Consider the following 12,457-nt stretch of genomic DNA (forward strand, 5'->3'; position numbering starts at 1 on the left):
GATATAGTTCTAATGTATTATGTTCCACTGTGACTTTATATCAGTTCTGATTCTCACGTGACTTGCTGACACGCATGTTCAAAACCGTTTAGACATAATATAATCACTCTCTCTCTGTTATATATATATATATATATATACAACTCTTTGTATAAATCTCAAAATAATATCGGCGGTAAAATATGTTCATTATCTTGCTTAATGGCAAAGATTGTGTAGAGGGAAATATTTCACCTAAAGCCAACGCCTCCTGAAACATTTTTGTTGAACAAAACTGAAAAGAGGAATATTCCTAAAGTATCATGAATTTCAAATACTTCATTTTCTCGTTTATCACAACAATTGTTTACAGTTTCTCGTGTCTCTTCGTCAAGGTTATATTATTATGAGTAATTACATGATATAACACACCGATTAAAACTTTAATTGGGCAAGTCTTTGATAAATTGTTGCTTACAGTAGATTGGACATTAATGCTATAAAATGGATTAACCTCAGTCACGTGTCACGCTCAAACTTATTAAGATTCTTGAAAGTTTTTATTTGGTAATAAGTTGCACTTTTAGGCGGGAAAGGCGCTTCGGAAAGCTCTTCACGAAATTACTTGTGTTGTAGTGTTTTGCACTGCTGCGCAATTTGAGAGACTAACTAGCTAAAAGGGTTCAGGTGACATGATTCATCGACTTAGGTACCACAAAGAGTGTTACCTCCCATTATTACGTCGTCGCTCAGCTGAACAGTACTTCTGATGGTAACGACGCTGTACTTAATTATCAAGAAATGGTGCATCACTCATGTTGCAGGAAAAGTAATTTATCTTTCACTAGAGCCGACGAATCTAATGAAGTTCACTCTGTTCCAGTACAGAAACTGTAAGTTTCAAAAGTGTTTTGAATTTTTATTTAAAATAAATATTATTTGCATGAGTTACTTTAAACTTTACATCATTTATTTATCCAAATTTCAAACTATTTTTTACAGGTTAATTTGTAATTAACATTTAGAGTTTGTCGTATATCAAAATATATTGAAATCAGTCAGAGCATATGATTTCAAGAGTATTGCCTCCCTAGATAAGGCTTTAGTTGTCTCGTGTTTTCATTAGTTTGCTGTGTCCATGTCCATATTGTCTGTCAAATATCTCTCGCCTTCAGGTGCAATCCTAAATGAAACAGGTTGGAAGCTAATGGTGCCATTAGATTTTAACATCATCAATCTTCTATACATTTTCAATAATCATTGGTAAAAAACAGCAACAAAAAAAACTTTATTTGTAAATAAATAACGATTTTCTATATTTTAAAATGCTTAAAGGCACAGTACTGATTGAAATACTGAATAGTTGAGGTGTGTCATTTCCAACCGAACATGATCTGTTGCCCATAATTGTCTGATAAAGATAAGAAAGATAAGACAAACTCTTGTCAGGTGACTTAGTTGCCTATTTATTAGGATACGAAATAAGTGGAGGAGCAGCATTATTAACACTCCTGTCATTATAATAAAGTGCGTGATATAAGAAACGTCAAAGATGTATTGATTTATCTATCTTCTTTACTGTTAATACAACTGAGGTTTAATTGCGCTTAATAAGAACGAAGTATGAAGTCTCGCGCTGCCCTATAATTTACTTGCTATATTGTTGAGTGTGCTCTATCTGAGGACTATGGATTATGAACTATTGTCTGACAATACAATTTCCACTGTAACAAGTTTCTACGAATGAGTGAGAGGATAGTCTTAGACCAAACACCTCGGCATTCCCTTGGATTTCAGTACTGCTTCACGTCGACTTGACATGGTTTCAATGAGTTTGTGTATATATTCCTGAGTGATTGACTGACATCCTTCTCTGAATACTTCAAAAAGCTCTTTCGTTAATCGATTCAACCCAGCCCATAAATTTTTGATATCAGGTGATTGACCTGGTTATTCCATAATATAAATTTTCTTATTTCTAAGATATCGTTTAACGACTCTACAATTGCAGAAACTTATTTGATCATATTGTAAGCTAGTTGTAATAAGAAGAACTAAGAAACCACAACACAAACACAACCCTTTTTATGAGAAAATGTAACTAAAATTATAGGAAAATCAGGTATTTAAGAAAGGCAGTGTTAAAATTAGGATTAAAGATTATATTTGAACAGATCTTGTCGCGTGCATTCTAAAAACATATAGTTTAACGCGTTTTTATGTTAACTAATAAAAAATATAACAAATTAACAACATTTCGGGGAGGCACTTTTTGTCTATCCCATGTATATTTCATATAATAGCAAAATTTCCTGTTGAAAACACATTTGACTGTTAATTTATTATTATTGATTTCTACATATATGTTATTTTAAAATATAGAGCATTAAAACATATCAAATACATACGCACTCCTGATTCTTTAAAATAGTATTAATAAATAAAACTTGATAAATGATGAAGTGAATGAAGTTTTCTTGATGGTTGTACTGAGACATGTGCAATAGTATGGATTTATTGAAAGACCAGCACTAAATTTTCAGTAGTAGAACAGATTTACTGAAACGAATGACAAGAGATAAAAGTAAAACATTAAAGAGTTTCTCGAGCCTAAGACATGTTTCATTAATGTACAAACTTTCACATTTGTAAACGTTTTCTAATAAATATTTAATACTGTTTATTCATTTAAGATATTTATTTTGAAGTTTAGATAGTAGTAACCAGTTTTGAAAGTTTAAGTTTTGCAAAGGTCTGGTCGTAAGCAGATGTGAAGTCAAAATTCATGGGGCGACAAAATCCATTATTCGACCAGACAAAAGTAGCCCAAAAATTGATTGTGGGTATTGCTAACTATCTGTCTTCCTTCTAATCTATCAATTCAAAATTAAAGATAGTTTTTGCGCAGATAACCATTGTTAAGCTTTGAGAGTGTCCCTCACTGGGGCACTGGTAAGTCTACGGATTTATAACGCTAAAATCAGAGGTTCGATTCCCCTCGGTGGACACAGCAGATAGCACGATGTGGCTTTGCTCTAAGGAAACATAAATACACAGCTCTGAAAGAAATTCAGAAACAAACAAATCTACCAGTAAAACATCGAACAAATTTACCCAATTTATCTACTTGATTGTTCAGATGACACTGATTTTTTTTTTCAAAATTCAGTGAGGCCGGGGTAAGGAAATCAATGTGTGCACTTGTGAAAGTGAACACAATTAAGAGCAGTAGCATTTGGATGGTTGCTTTATTCTTATAAGAAGTACAGAAAATGTACAATGGCTGAAAAAATCAGAACAACTAACTTACTCAGAAAACATACTTTTACTGAGGTCACGAAGACTGATCCTTAAGTTCACAGGAAGGTGTGTGTTACCCTTAAAATCTGTACAAGATCTAGGAGTTACACACAAAATAATAAACATGACTAAAAATGAGCATCACAATTATATGAGTCGATAAATCAAGTTAATGTTTTGAAGATACATTAAGAACTTTGCTCCATTTATATAAACATTTCGTTTAGTATAAGAAAAACATTTTAAAACCGTATTTTTATTGTTTTAAACAGATCTAAAGTGAAAATCACTTATTATATGCTTGACGTTACGATAAGATATTTGTAAACGAGACTCTGTTGTTTTTTTCGATTTGATATTAGGGATTATTCCATTTGTTAAATAAAACACTTATTATCAAATAAGCACGAAGACTAAGTACATGTAACAAGTGATTACTAATTATTATTACAGTTACCTACCAAGCCTTCTATTGTGAGAAAGATGACATTGATTAATTCTTTATTTGTTGTTATATTGTCATTTAGAATAAACCTACCTTACACTATTCATGACAGTGATGTAAACTTTGTTAAAACTAGAAGGCTTCCATTTTGTGTTAAACGGACCACTCCCATTTTGTTTATTATAATCACTTGCCTTTGAAAAGTGTGATGTGTTTTGTTTGAAACTGTAATCAAAGTTTCATAGACCCATTAAAACCTGATATGAAGACTGATAAATAAGAGTGATAAAGAATAAAGTTTGCTTGACATTGATGGAATCTTGTATAATTTATTGTATATTCACAACATGTAAAAAATATACTTAAAAACAAACATGATTTCAACAGTGACCAAAGTATGCTATTACAAACATTTTATTAGTTGAATACTAAAAAGACGTTTATTAATTAATTTGACTTATTGCTGGCGAACTTTAGCTCAAGCTGCGAACATTGATGTTGCTGTGATAACCTTGTGTGATTATTTGACCAAAGAATTGCCGCACTAAACAATAAGTAACAAAGTGTTTCTAAATGCTTCCTGTTTCGAAAGGGAATAAACCTATTCTATAAAACTGAAACTGTCGAGGATCATAATACTGTTAAGTGAGCATTTAATTTAGTAGTACTATAGATTTACTTTTTTCAAAATTCTTCAGATTAATTTCAATATAAGGACAACTTTATTCTCAGTGTATTTAAATGATGCTTCCACCCTTGCGGGCAGGGGAAGTCAGGTGATTGCTTTTCACTAAGAAACAAACAAATTTTCATAACAATCTAACTTCCTATAGACACCATCCATTCACTTTATACTCCATAGCATACATTGTTCTCTGAAGTGTATTTATATATTTATGCATTGTATTGTGAATGTAATAAAATCTATTTCGAATGAATAAATGTTATTATTCGAACTTCAATTACAATTTTTCTGTTGATCGTTTGATCATGTGATACAGATGATAAACGTAGTGTGTTTCCAGATCATTGGTAATCAGAAATGCTCCCATCATATTAGGCAATTCATCTCTTTTTAACGACACCTGCTTCGTATGCTACGAAGGGTTAATTACCCGTTTTACAAATGATAGTGTAACGTTATAGGACAACATGGGACCCATTGGTCCATCTCGGCTGTTCCATCTTCTCAACTAAATTAAAATAATAATGAAAACAGTTTTAAAGCCACTTGTTATCATTTATGTACTTTTCAAGCTGTTTGTTAAACTCACTTAAATTTATTGCTTTTGGAACTGCTTTCTCTATCGTTAGTATTACTCAGTCTTCCGATCACGATTACTTATTCCTGACTGAAATCATAAAGCACAAAGAGGACAACCTTGTACCACACTTCTCGATAAACATTTCACAAAATTTTGTTATTTGTAGATATCGACTTCCCAAACCATGTTTAAACAAAACAAATTATAAATGATCAGAAGTCTTTAGATTTACAATCAGTCGTCTTCTTCGGAATACTGTACAAAGGGACAACAGAAACACAATTTTCATGTTCCATGATTTCAATGAATTACTTTGAATCTAAGCCCTTGAGATTTGAAGTATTATTGTTCAGCAACCATACGTCGGAGTAATTTCATCTTGCATGATTAGCGTCAGTGTATTCTGATAGTAATGGCCATGTTCGAAAAACCTGCGTGCAGCTTAACCTTCTGTGTACCATTTGGAAAATCATTTCCTGGTAGGTAGCAAATTGTCCGTTTCTTCTCGTACTTATTCAAACACAATCAAGTCACGACAAGTGCTCAAACAAGTCTTCATTTTGCATGTGTAAGATATTTTTGGTGCAGTGATTAATCGATTGGAATTAAGTACAAAGCTACACAATGGTGTTCTGCGGGTATCTCGTCTTTTAGTGTTGCTCATCCGCAGGAATACCGCTGTGCCACTGGGGTTTTATACAGTGTTTCTGTAGATTGTTTCTATGTTACCAGTAAGACCCAATCGTGGTGCTTGGTGTATAACCTGCCTTCACAATATGCGAGTCGCGAGTTCGAATCCCATTACAGAACATGCTCGTCCTTTTAAGCGTTGGGGAATTATATAGTACGGTCAATCCCAGTTTTCGTTGATAGAAGAGTTACCAAAGAATTGGCGACAGATGGTATTGACAAATCGATCCTTCTAGATAGAAGACAGCTAGAGCAGATAGCCTCATGCAGAGTGTAGATCTGCGCGAAATTCCTTATGAAACAAACGGAAAAGTTATCAACAAATGGCCAATATAAGTTGTTTGTCAAGATATTAAACCTAGGTGTTGAGTGAGTAGCCTTATCAGCACTGGATGTAGCACATACACTTATATATATATATATAGTGTCATTTACGTTTCATTACATTTTTCTTTATTTTCACTCATAAATTCACATAATAATTACAGAAGTATGTTTTGTTATTTATGCACAATGTATGTTATTGTGACGTGAACGGTTTTAAACTAGAAATGCTTGACAAAATAATTATATTTACTCTCGGTTATTGTTCGTTGTTAAACGCAAAACCACATAATAGGTTATTTGTGCTCCGATCACTGTAGGTATCGAAACTCGATTTTTAGGATTATAAACCTCAGACTTACAACTGAATCATCCTAGCAACATTGTTTATCAAATTAGAGCGATGTAAAAAATAAGAAAGTATCGTTTTGTACATAAACAAGTGAAACCAGTTTATATGATCATAAAGATAGTTTAAATATGATTTATAAAGGTTTCCTTGGTATTACCACGAAGGTTGCTTATTTGCCATCATAAAGGCTATCTAGATACCACCATAAAAGGTAGCTTTGATAAGATCGTAAAGGTAATTTAGATACGACCATAAAAGTAGCTTCGATAAGATCGTGAAAGTCAATAATATGAATCGACGCTTCGTTACAGGAATCAGTCGTTTCAACACTGCACAGAATTCAGTTTGACATTGATAAAAAAATTCGACGAGAACTTTGCATGAATAAATTGAACAGAAAACTGCGATAATTATTTACTAAATTAGTTTCGAACGAAACATACACAACACATAGGAGCTAAAATGTTGTCGCGTCTTATTGAATAATTAAATAAAATAAAATAGAACGTTGGGTCACATTTATCAACACACTAAGACTAACTATCACGACTAAAACACAAGAAATATTACATTATCAATGAGTCCAAGGATGTCGCTCACTATGTTCCTCGTTAGTGGTAATGATTGCAAGAATCTTCTGTTTCAAGGTTAGTTATGATTTAAATTGATAACGTGGTGTATATATTGTAATAATAAGTTGTTACTCACCTTACCTCGGAGGTACAGGGTGATTCAGGATTTACATTACCTTTATTGACAAAAAAAAAGAAAAAGAACAACTACACTAATAGAGACCCACACTCAGTTACACGATGAAGGTTAAAAGAAAATTTATTGCGAAAAATTTCCAGAACCACAACTCATCTTCAACGTAATGTATGGACCAGGCTTACTTGTGAATGTTAACAATATGTCTGACAAACCCAGTGTACGCAACAGCTTTACCTGTGAATGTTAACAATATATTTGACAAACCCAATGTATGCAGCAGCCTACCTGTGAATGTTAACAATATGTCCAACATGGAAAGATAGAAACAAATGAGAAAATTACAAATGTGTTACATATCCACTTTTGCCGAATTTCTCCAATAAGTTAAAATCTTAAAAAACACTGACGAAAGAAAATTTAGTTTCCAAGAGAGATTTTTATGATTATTTTCCCAACGATAACGGTTGTTTACCTGACTCACTACTATTTTCTTTTCTCTTCGTAAAACAATCAAGTTTTGCTTTTATAAAGTGTGTTTTTAAGGTTTAGTACCTGAAAGCTCTTAATAAAATGCGACGTTAAGAGTAGGGTTTGGACAACCCCATTTCAAAACAAAAAACTACATTTTAAATTTTCAGTAGTAACTAAAATAACAGAAACAAAACTGCTCATATGATCAAAATCAAGAACATGCAGGGTCTTAGAGATTGTATTTTGCTATTTAGCGTGACACGAGAGTGCATATCAATTATAGAAAGACAGTGTATAGAAGTTTTAATAAGCTTTATATTTTATTTAGTTTTATAGATTTTACTTGTAGTGTGTTTGATCAAAAACAATTTTTAACACAGAATTATAGATCATTTAATTTTTTCTAAGGTTGAAGGATATATATTTTAAACACATTCCTGTCCATTTAACATACATTTTCCAGCTTATAGGGTTCTAATACTTTTCAGAATCGAGTTTCGTCAAGTGTGTATAAATAACCTATGACATGAGAAAATATTTAGCTCTTCTACACTTAAAATGAGCAAAGAAAGATGTCAGAATACTTATTTCAGCTTTAAAAGTTTTTATGTAATCATCTAAGCTTTATCAACATTTCTTTTATTCATATTAAATTCACATTTTTAAAAGTTTACATGAAAAGTAAACAATGACTGAATGTTTCTTATTATACTCTGTCTGATAGAAACTGTTTACTCAGAGAAGCTGGATTGTGTGTATTATTTATTACCTGGATTCCTCTATTGTTCATTAATCTATTTATTCCTTTTCCGACTGTTGTAAAACGAGTAAAAGCATACAAAACGTGTTAAAAATGGCGTTATACAAGCTGCTATAAATATCTATATTCATAATCTTATTTCTGTACGAAAGCAAATATATCTCAAGTAAGAATATGTATAGATCATGAGAACAAGTTTACATTATTTACACGATAAATGGTTTAAGAAGAAAAAAAGACAGTTAAATCACAACTTAATTTTGTGTGCATACTTACAAAACTAACTCTTCATACTACACTGAGGTAAGGTCACTTTCATAATCTTCTACTGGCCAATCTGTATGCACAACCACACATATGTTCGTGCTTAATAGTCTTCAGAAGCAAAGGAAACACATAATTAATCTCACTAATCACATTATCTGAAACACGAATCCTGGCGGTCGCCACGCTTAATTTCTTCTAAGTGTATTTAGTTATGCAGGGAAAAGTAGGGGAAGGTTTATTGAAACTAGTCAAATATTATACAAGATTCATAAGTTTTTGTAGCCGTGTTTTAAGATAATGTGGACCGAACTGCTTTCAAAATAAAAAGTACGAATTTAAAGTTTCGAAATAATATGCAACATCCTCATAAAGTTAGGAATATTCTATTGATACTAAGTATTTGTAACGAAATTGAATTCAACCAAATAATATTTCATTAGAAAGCACTTTCAGAATTATATTTTGTTTCTAAGCTCTTGAACTCGTCATTTTCTTATTAATGGACATTTGTCTCGTTTTCGATCAAATTTAATTTATTGCAAATTTTCATCTTGATGACAAAAAATGATTTTTCGATTTCACAACCTTAATGCGTAACTTTAGAATTAATATACATCTAGTTCTAGTATAGGTTTCACATAATGAACAAGTAAATAGCTTATAGATGATTATAAGATAACATGATGGCTAGAAAAACTTATATTTAAGACTTCGCTTTTATATTGAAGATTCAATCACATTTAGGTTTCACTTTCTCTTGTATCAATTATCAATCATTTTCAGCGTTAGAGGGCTATGCCAACTGTTTTTATCAATCCATTATTACAAGATAACAGTTTGTTTGTTTGTTTTTGAATTTCGCGCAAAGCAAAACGAAGGCTATCCTGCGTTAACCGTCCCTAATTTATCAGTGTAAGACTAGAGGGAAGGCTGCAAGATAACAGAGAATATAATTAGGAAGCAAAATAGGTCAGACTATCAAGCATATACTTTGAAGTAATAAATATTTTCAAGATATAGTTTTAGAAAAATAACCTCACATCTTTGAAGGCACGATATCATAATTTTTAAACTCTTCGCCTACGTTCCAGATTCCACTTATAATTCTTCACCTCCATACCACATTCAACGTAGTTTTATTTTTCACCTATATAATTTTGTGAATATTTCTTCATAGGTAGGGGTAAAAGGTCTGTAGGAATATTTCAGAAACTCATGTCGTAAGTACGTATTTTTTCATAACAAACAGTAAAAACGTTACTCTTTATTTTGCAATGTGATGTAAAAAAATAACCTCATTCATATTATTTTAATTGAAAACTAACATAAACCATGTGCATTGAAACACCTGTTAAGTACGTGAGCGAATAATTATTATCTTGTACTAGATAGCTACACAAAATCAGACGTTCATAAAATATTCTGTTTTTAAAGACAATGTTACCCAACCAAAGAAAATATATATTCCAATCTCTGTAAATAAAAACATAAGAAAAGTATAGTTAATTAGCTATGCTAATTAACAGGTTGATTATTTTTAGTATTGACGTAACTACTTTGGTAGCTCGATTGGATCAGAAGTTAATATTAATTCATCTTCAATAAAAAAAAATAAAAGACTAAATTAAATGATATGGCAATGGTAAAATATTTAAATTCAGTATATCACCACATACTAACTTGGAAACTTATAGCGCTAAAATCTCGGGTTCGCTCTTCCTCGATGAATACAACGCAAATAGTCCTTTGTGCAGCTTTGAAGTAAAACAAGCCAACCAACTTTTTGAAATTCTATCTCCCACTTAGGACCGCGTTCATGTATCTAATAATCCACATTTTGGCATTTTAGTTTACCAAACCCCATTTGCTTCAGCTTTGCAACAAAGAAAATCTGAAGTAACATTGGAATATCGAAAACTGAGTAAAGTTTAGCAAACAACTATTAAGCAGTTTTATAAATAGACCAAAGAAACATCCATACCCTAAGTAAAATATATCATCTTGAATTTTCTCAGTCACAGTTTAGTATTCATGAGGATGTTAACAAAGAAGGCACTAGAACCGTGAAATCCAATTCGTGATGTAATCGGTTGAAAGAAGAAACTTAATTCAAGAATATTTATTAAGAATAGATAACTTATTCTTACCACAACAAATTTAAGTGAAATTTATTGAGTTATTACCATTTCAAAAGGTTTTTAATTATCATAAAGTTTAATATCATCTAATAATGATAATTATTAAAGATTTTAAAGCTTATGATATCATTCCCACAGTGTTTCTTTGGACACTATTAATTCTATGTCACTACTCATATTGCTTGCTTACTTTAATATCTATGCAGGTTTTGGTTTGTTTTTAGTTTTATCGGAAAATCACTAATTAACCAGTGAAAGGCTAGAGGAGCAGGCCAACTCTTGGGCTACTCTTTTACCAATGAATAATGGGATTGACTGTCACATTGTAACGCTCCCACGGCTGAAAGGGCGAACATGTTTCGTGGGAGTGGAATTTGAACGCGTGATCCTTAGATTGCAAATCGAGCACCCTAACCATCTGGCCATGCTAGGCTATCTATACAGGAAGAAACTATAAAAAAATGGGACAAAGAAGACAAAGAGAGAACGTGCGTCACAGTTAAATAGTGCCCCTGTATTGTAACTATATGATGCAAATAAACCTTTTTTATGTAAGATTCACTCTGAAAATCTCACGTTATATGACACAGTGTCATCTTAGATACAAGACTAAGATGTGTCACAGTGTGTGTGTGTGTGTGTTTTTTATAGCAAAGCTACATTGGGCTATCTGCTGAGTCCATCGAGGGGAATCGAACCCGTACTCTTACCTCTGTACCAGCGGGGGACGTATCTCAGTAACTTAAATGATTAATTTACAGTTTCATATTGAAAATAAAATTGTACTTAGAAAATTTATAGTGCTAAAACACTGACATTACCTCATACAGTAAAAAAATACGGAAAACACCAGCTAAAACACTGAAATCGGTTTCTACAATATAAATCTAAGAAAATACCAAGTTAAAACATTGGAATTGCCCCTGTTACAATATGATAACATATTTTCCAACACAGCAGTAGAGATGGATAAGATAGCATCACGAAACCAATGTTTCAGTCCTTTAAGTACTTTTGATTTATTATGGTGCCCCAGAGAATATCTAAAGGAGGAAATCGGGTGAAAAAGTGGGCCCTTTGATAGGTCCTCCCATACCGAGTTAGTACCATGGAAAAGTTTGATTTATAAATACTTATATTCGAGGAAAGTGGGGTGGTTCTATATCGTGTTGGAAGTTAGCTCTTTGTAACAAACCAAGAGTTTATCGGAGTTATGAAATAAAGAAATCTTGTAGTACGTGTAGATACGGATTTCTAGTAACATTTCGTTCGTCAAGAAACAGAAACAAAACAATAATTACAAACCTACTACTTGTTTTTGTATTCAATTGTTGTTGTTGTCTCAAATAACAATAAAGCTATTCAACTTCATTTTTAGTATATTCATTTTCGGACACCCTGTATATTACAATATACAAATAAGAAAACACCAGACCTATACAATGACATTTAATAATACAGTATAAAGTTAAGAAAATACAAGGTAAACAATGCCATATCCTATTATAATATGAAAACTGAGAAAGTTTGTTTGTTTGTTTTTTGAATTTCGCACAAAGCTACTTGAGGGCTATCTGTGCTAACCGTCCCTAATTAATCAGTGTAAGACTAGAGGGAAGGCAGCTAGTCATCACCATCCACCGCCAACTCTTGAGCTACTCTTTTACCAACAAATAGTGGGATTGACCGTTACATTATAACGCCCCCACGGCTGAAAGGGCGAGTATGTTTGGCGTGACGGGGATGCGAACCCGC

At 32.3% G+C, this 12,457-nt stretch overlaps 1 long non-coding RNA gene across 1 annotated transcript in view; it reads left to right on the forward strand.

Moving 5' to 3' along the window:
• The first annotated feature begins 574 nt into the window (after positions 1–574).
• LOC143255310 (uncharacterized) overlaps positions 575–12,457 on the forward strand; it is a 153,362-nt gene continuing 141,479 nt past the window's right edge. Inside the window, exon 1 of the long non-coding RNA XR_013030539.1 lies at positions 575–872. This is a non-coding gene — a long non-coding RNA (uncharacterized LOC143255310). The remainder of the gene's footprint in view (positions 873–12,457) is intronic.

Source organism: Tachypleus tridentatus, chromosome 1 (genome assembly GCF_004210375.1).
Source record: "Tachypleus tridentatus isolate NWPU-2018 chromosome 1, ASM421037v1, whole genome shotgun sequence".
NCBI classification, from domain to species: domain Eukaryota; kingdom Metazoa; phylum Arthropoda; class Merostomata; order Xiphosura; family Limulidae; genus Tachypleus; species Tachypleus tridentatus.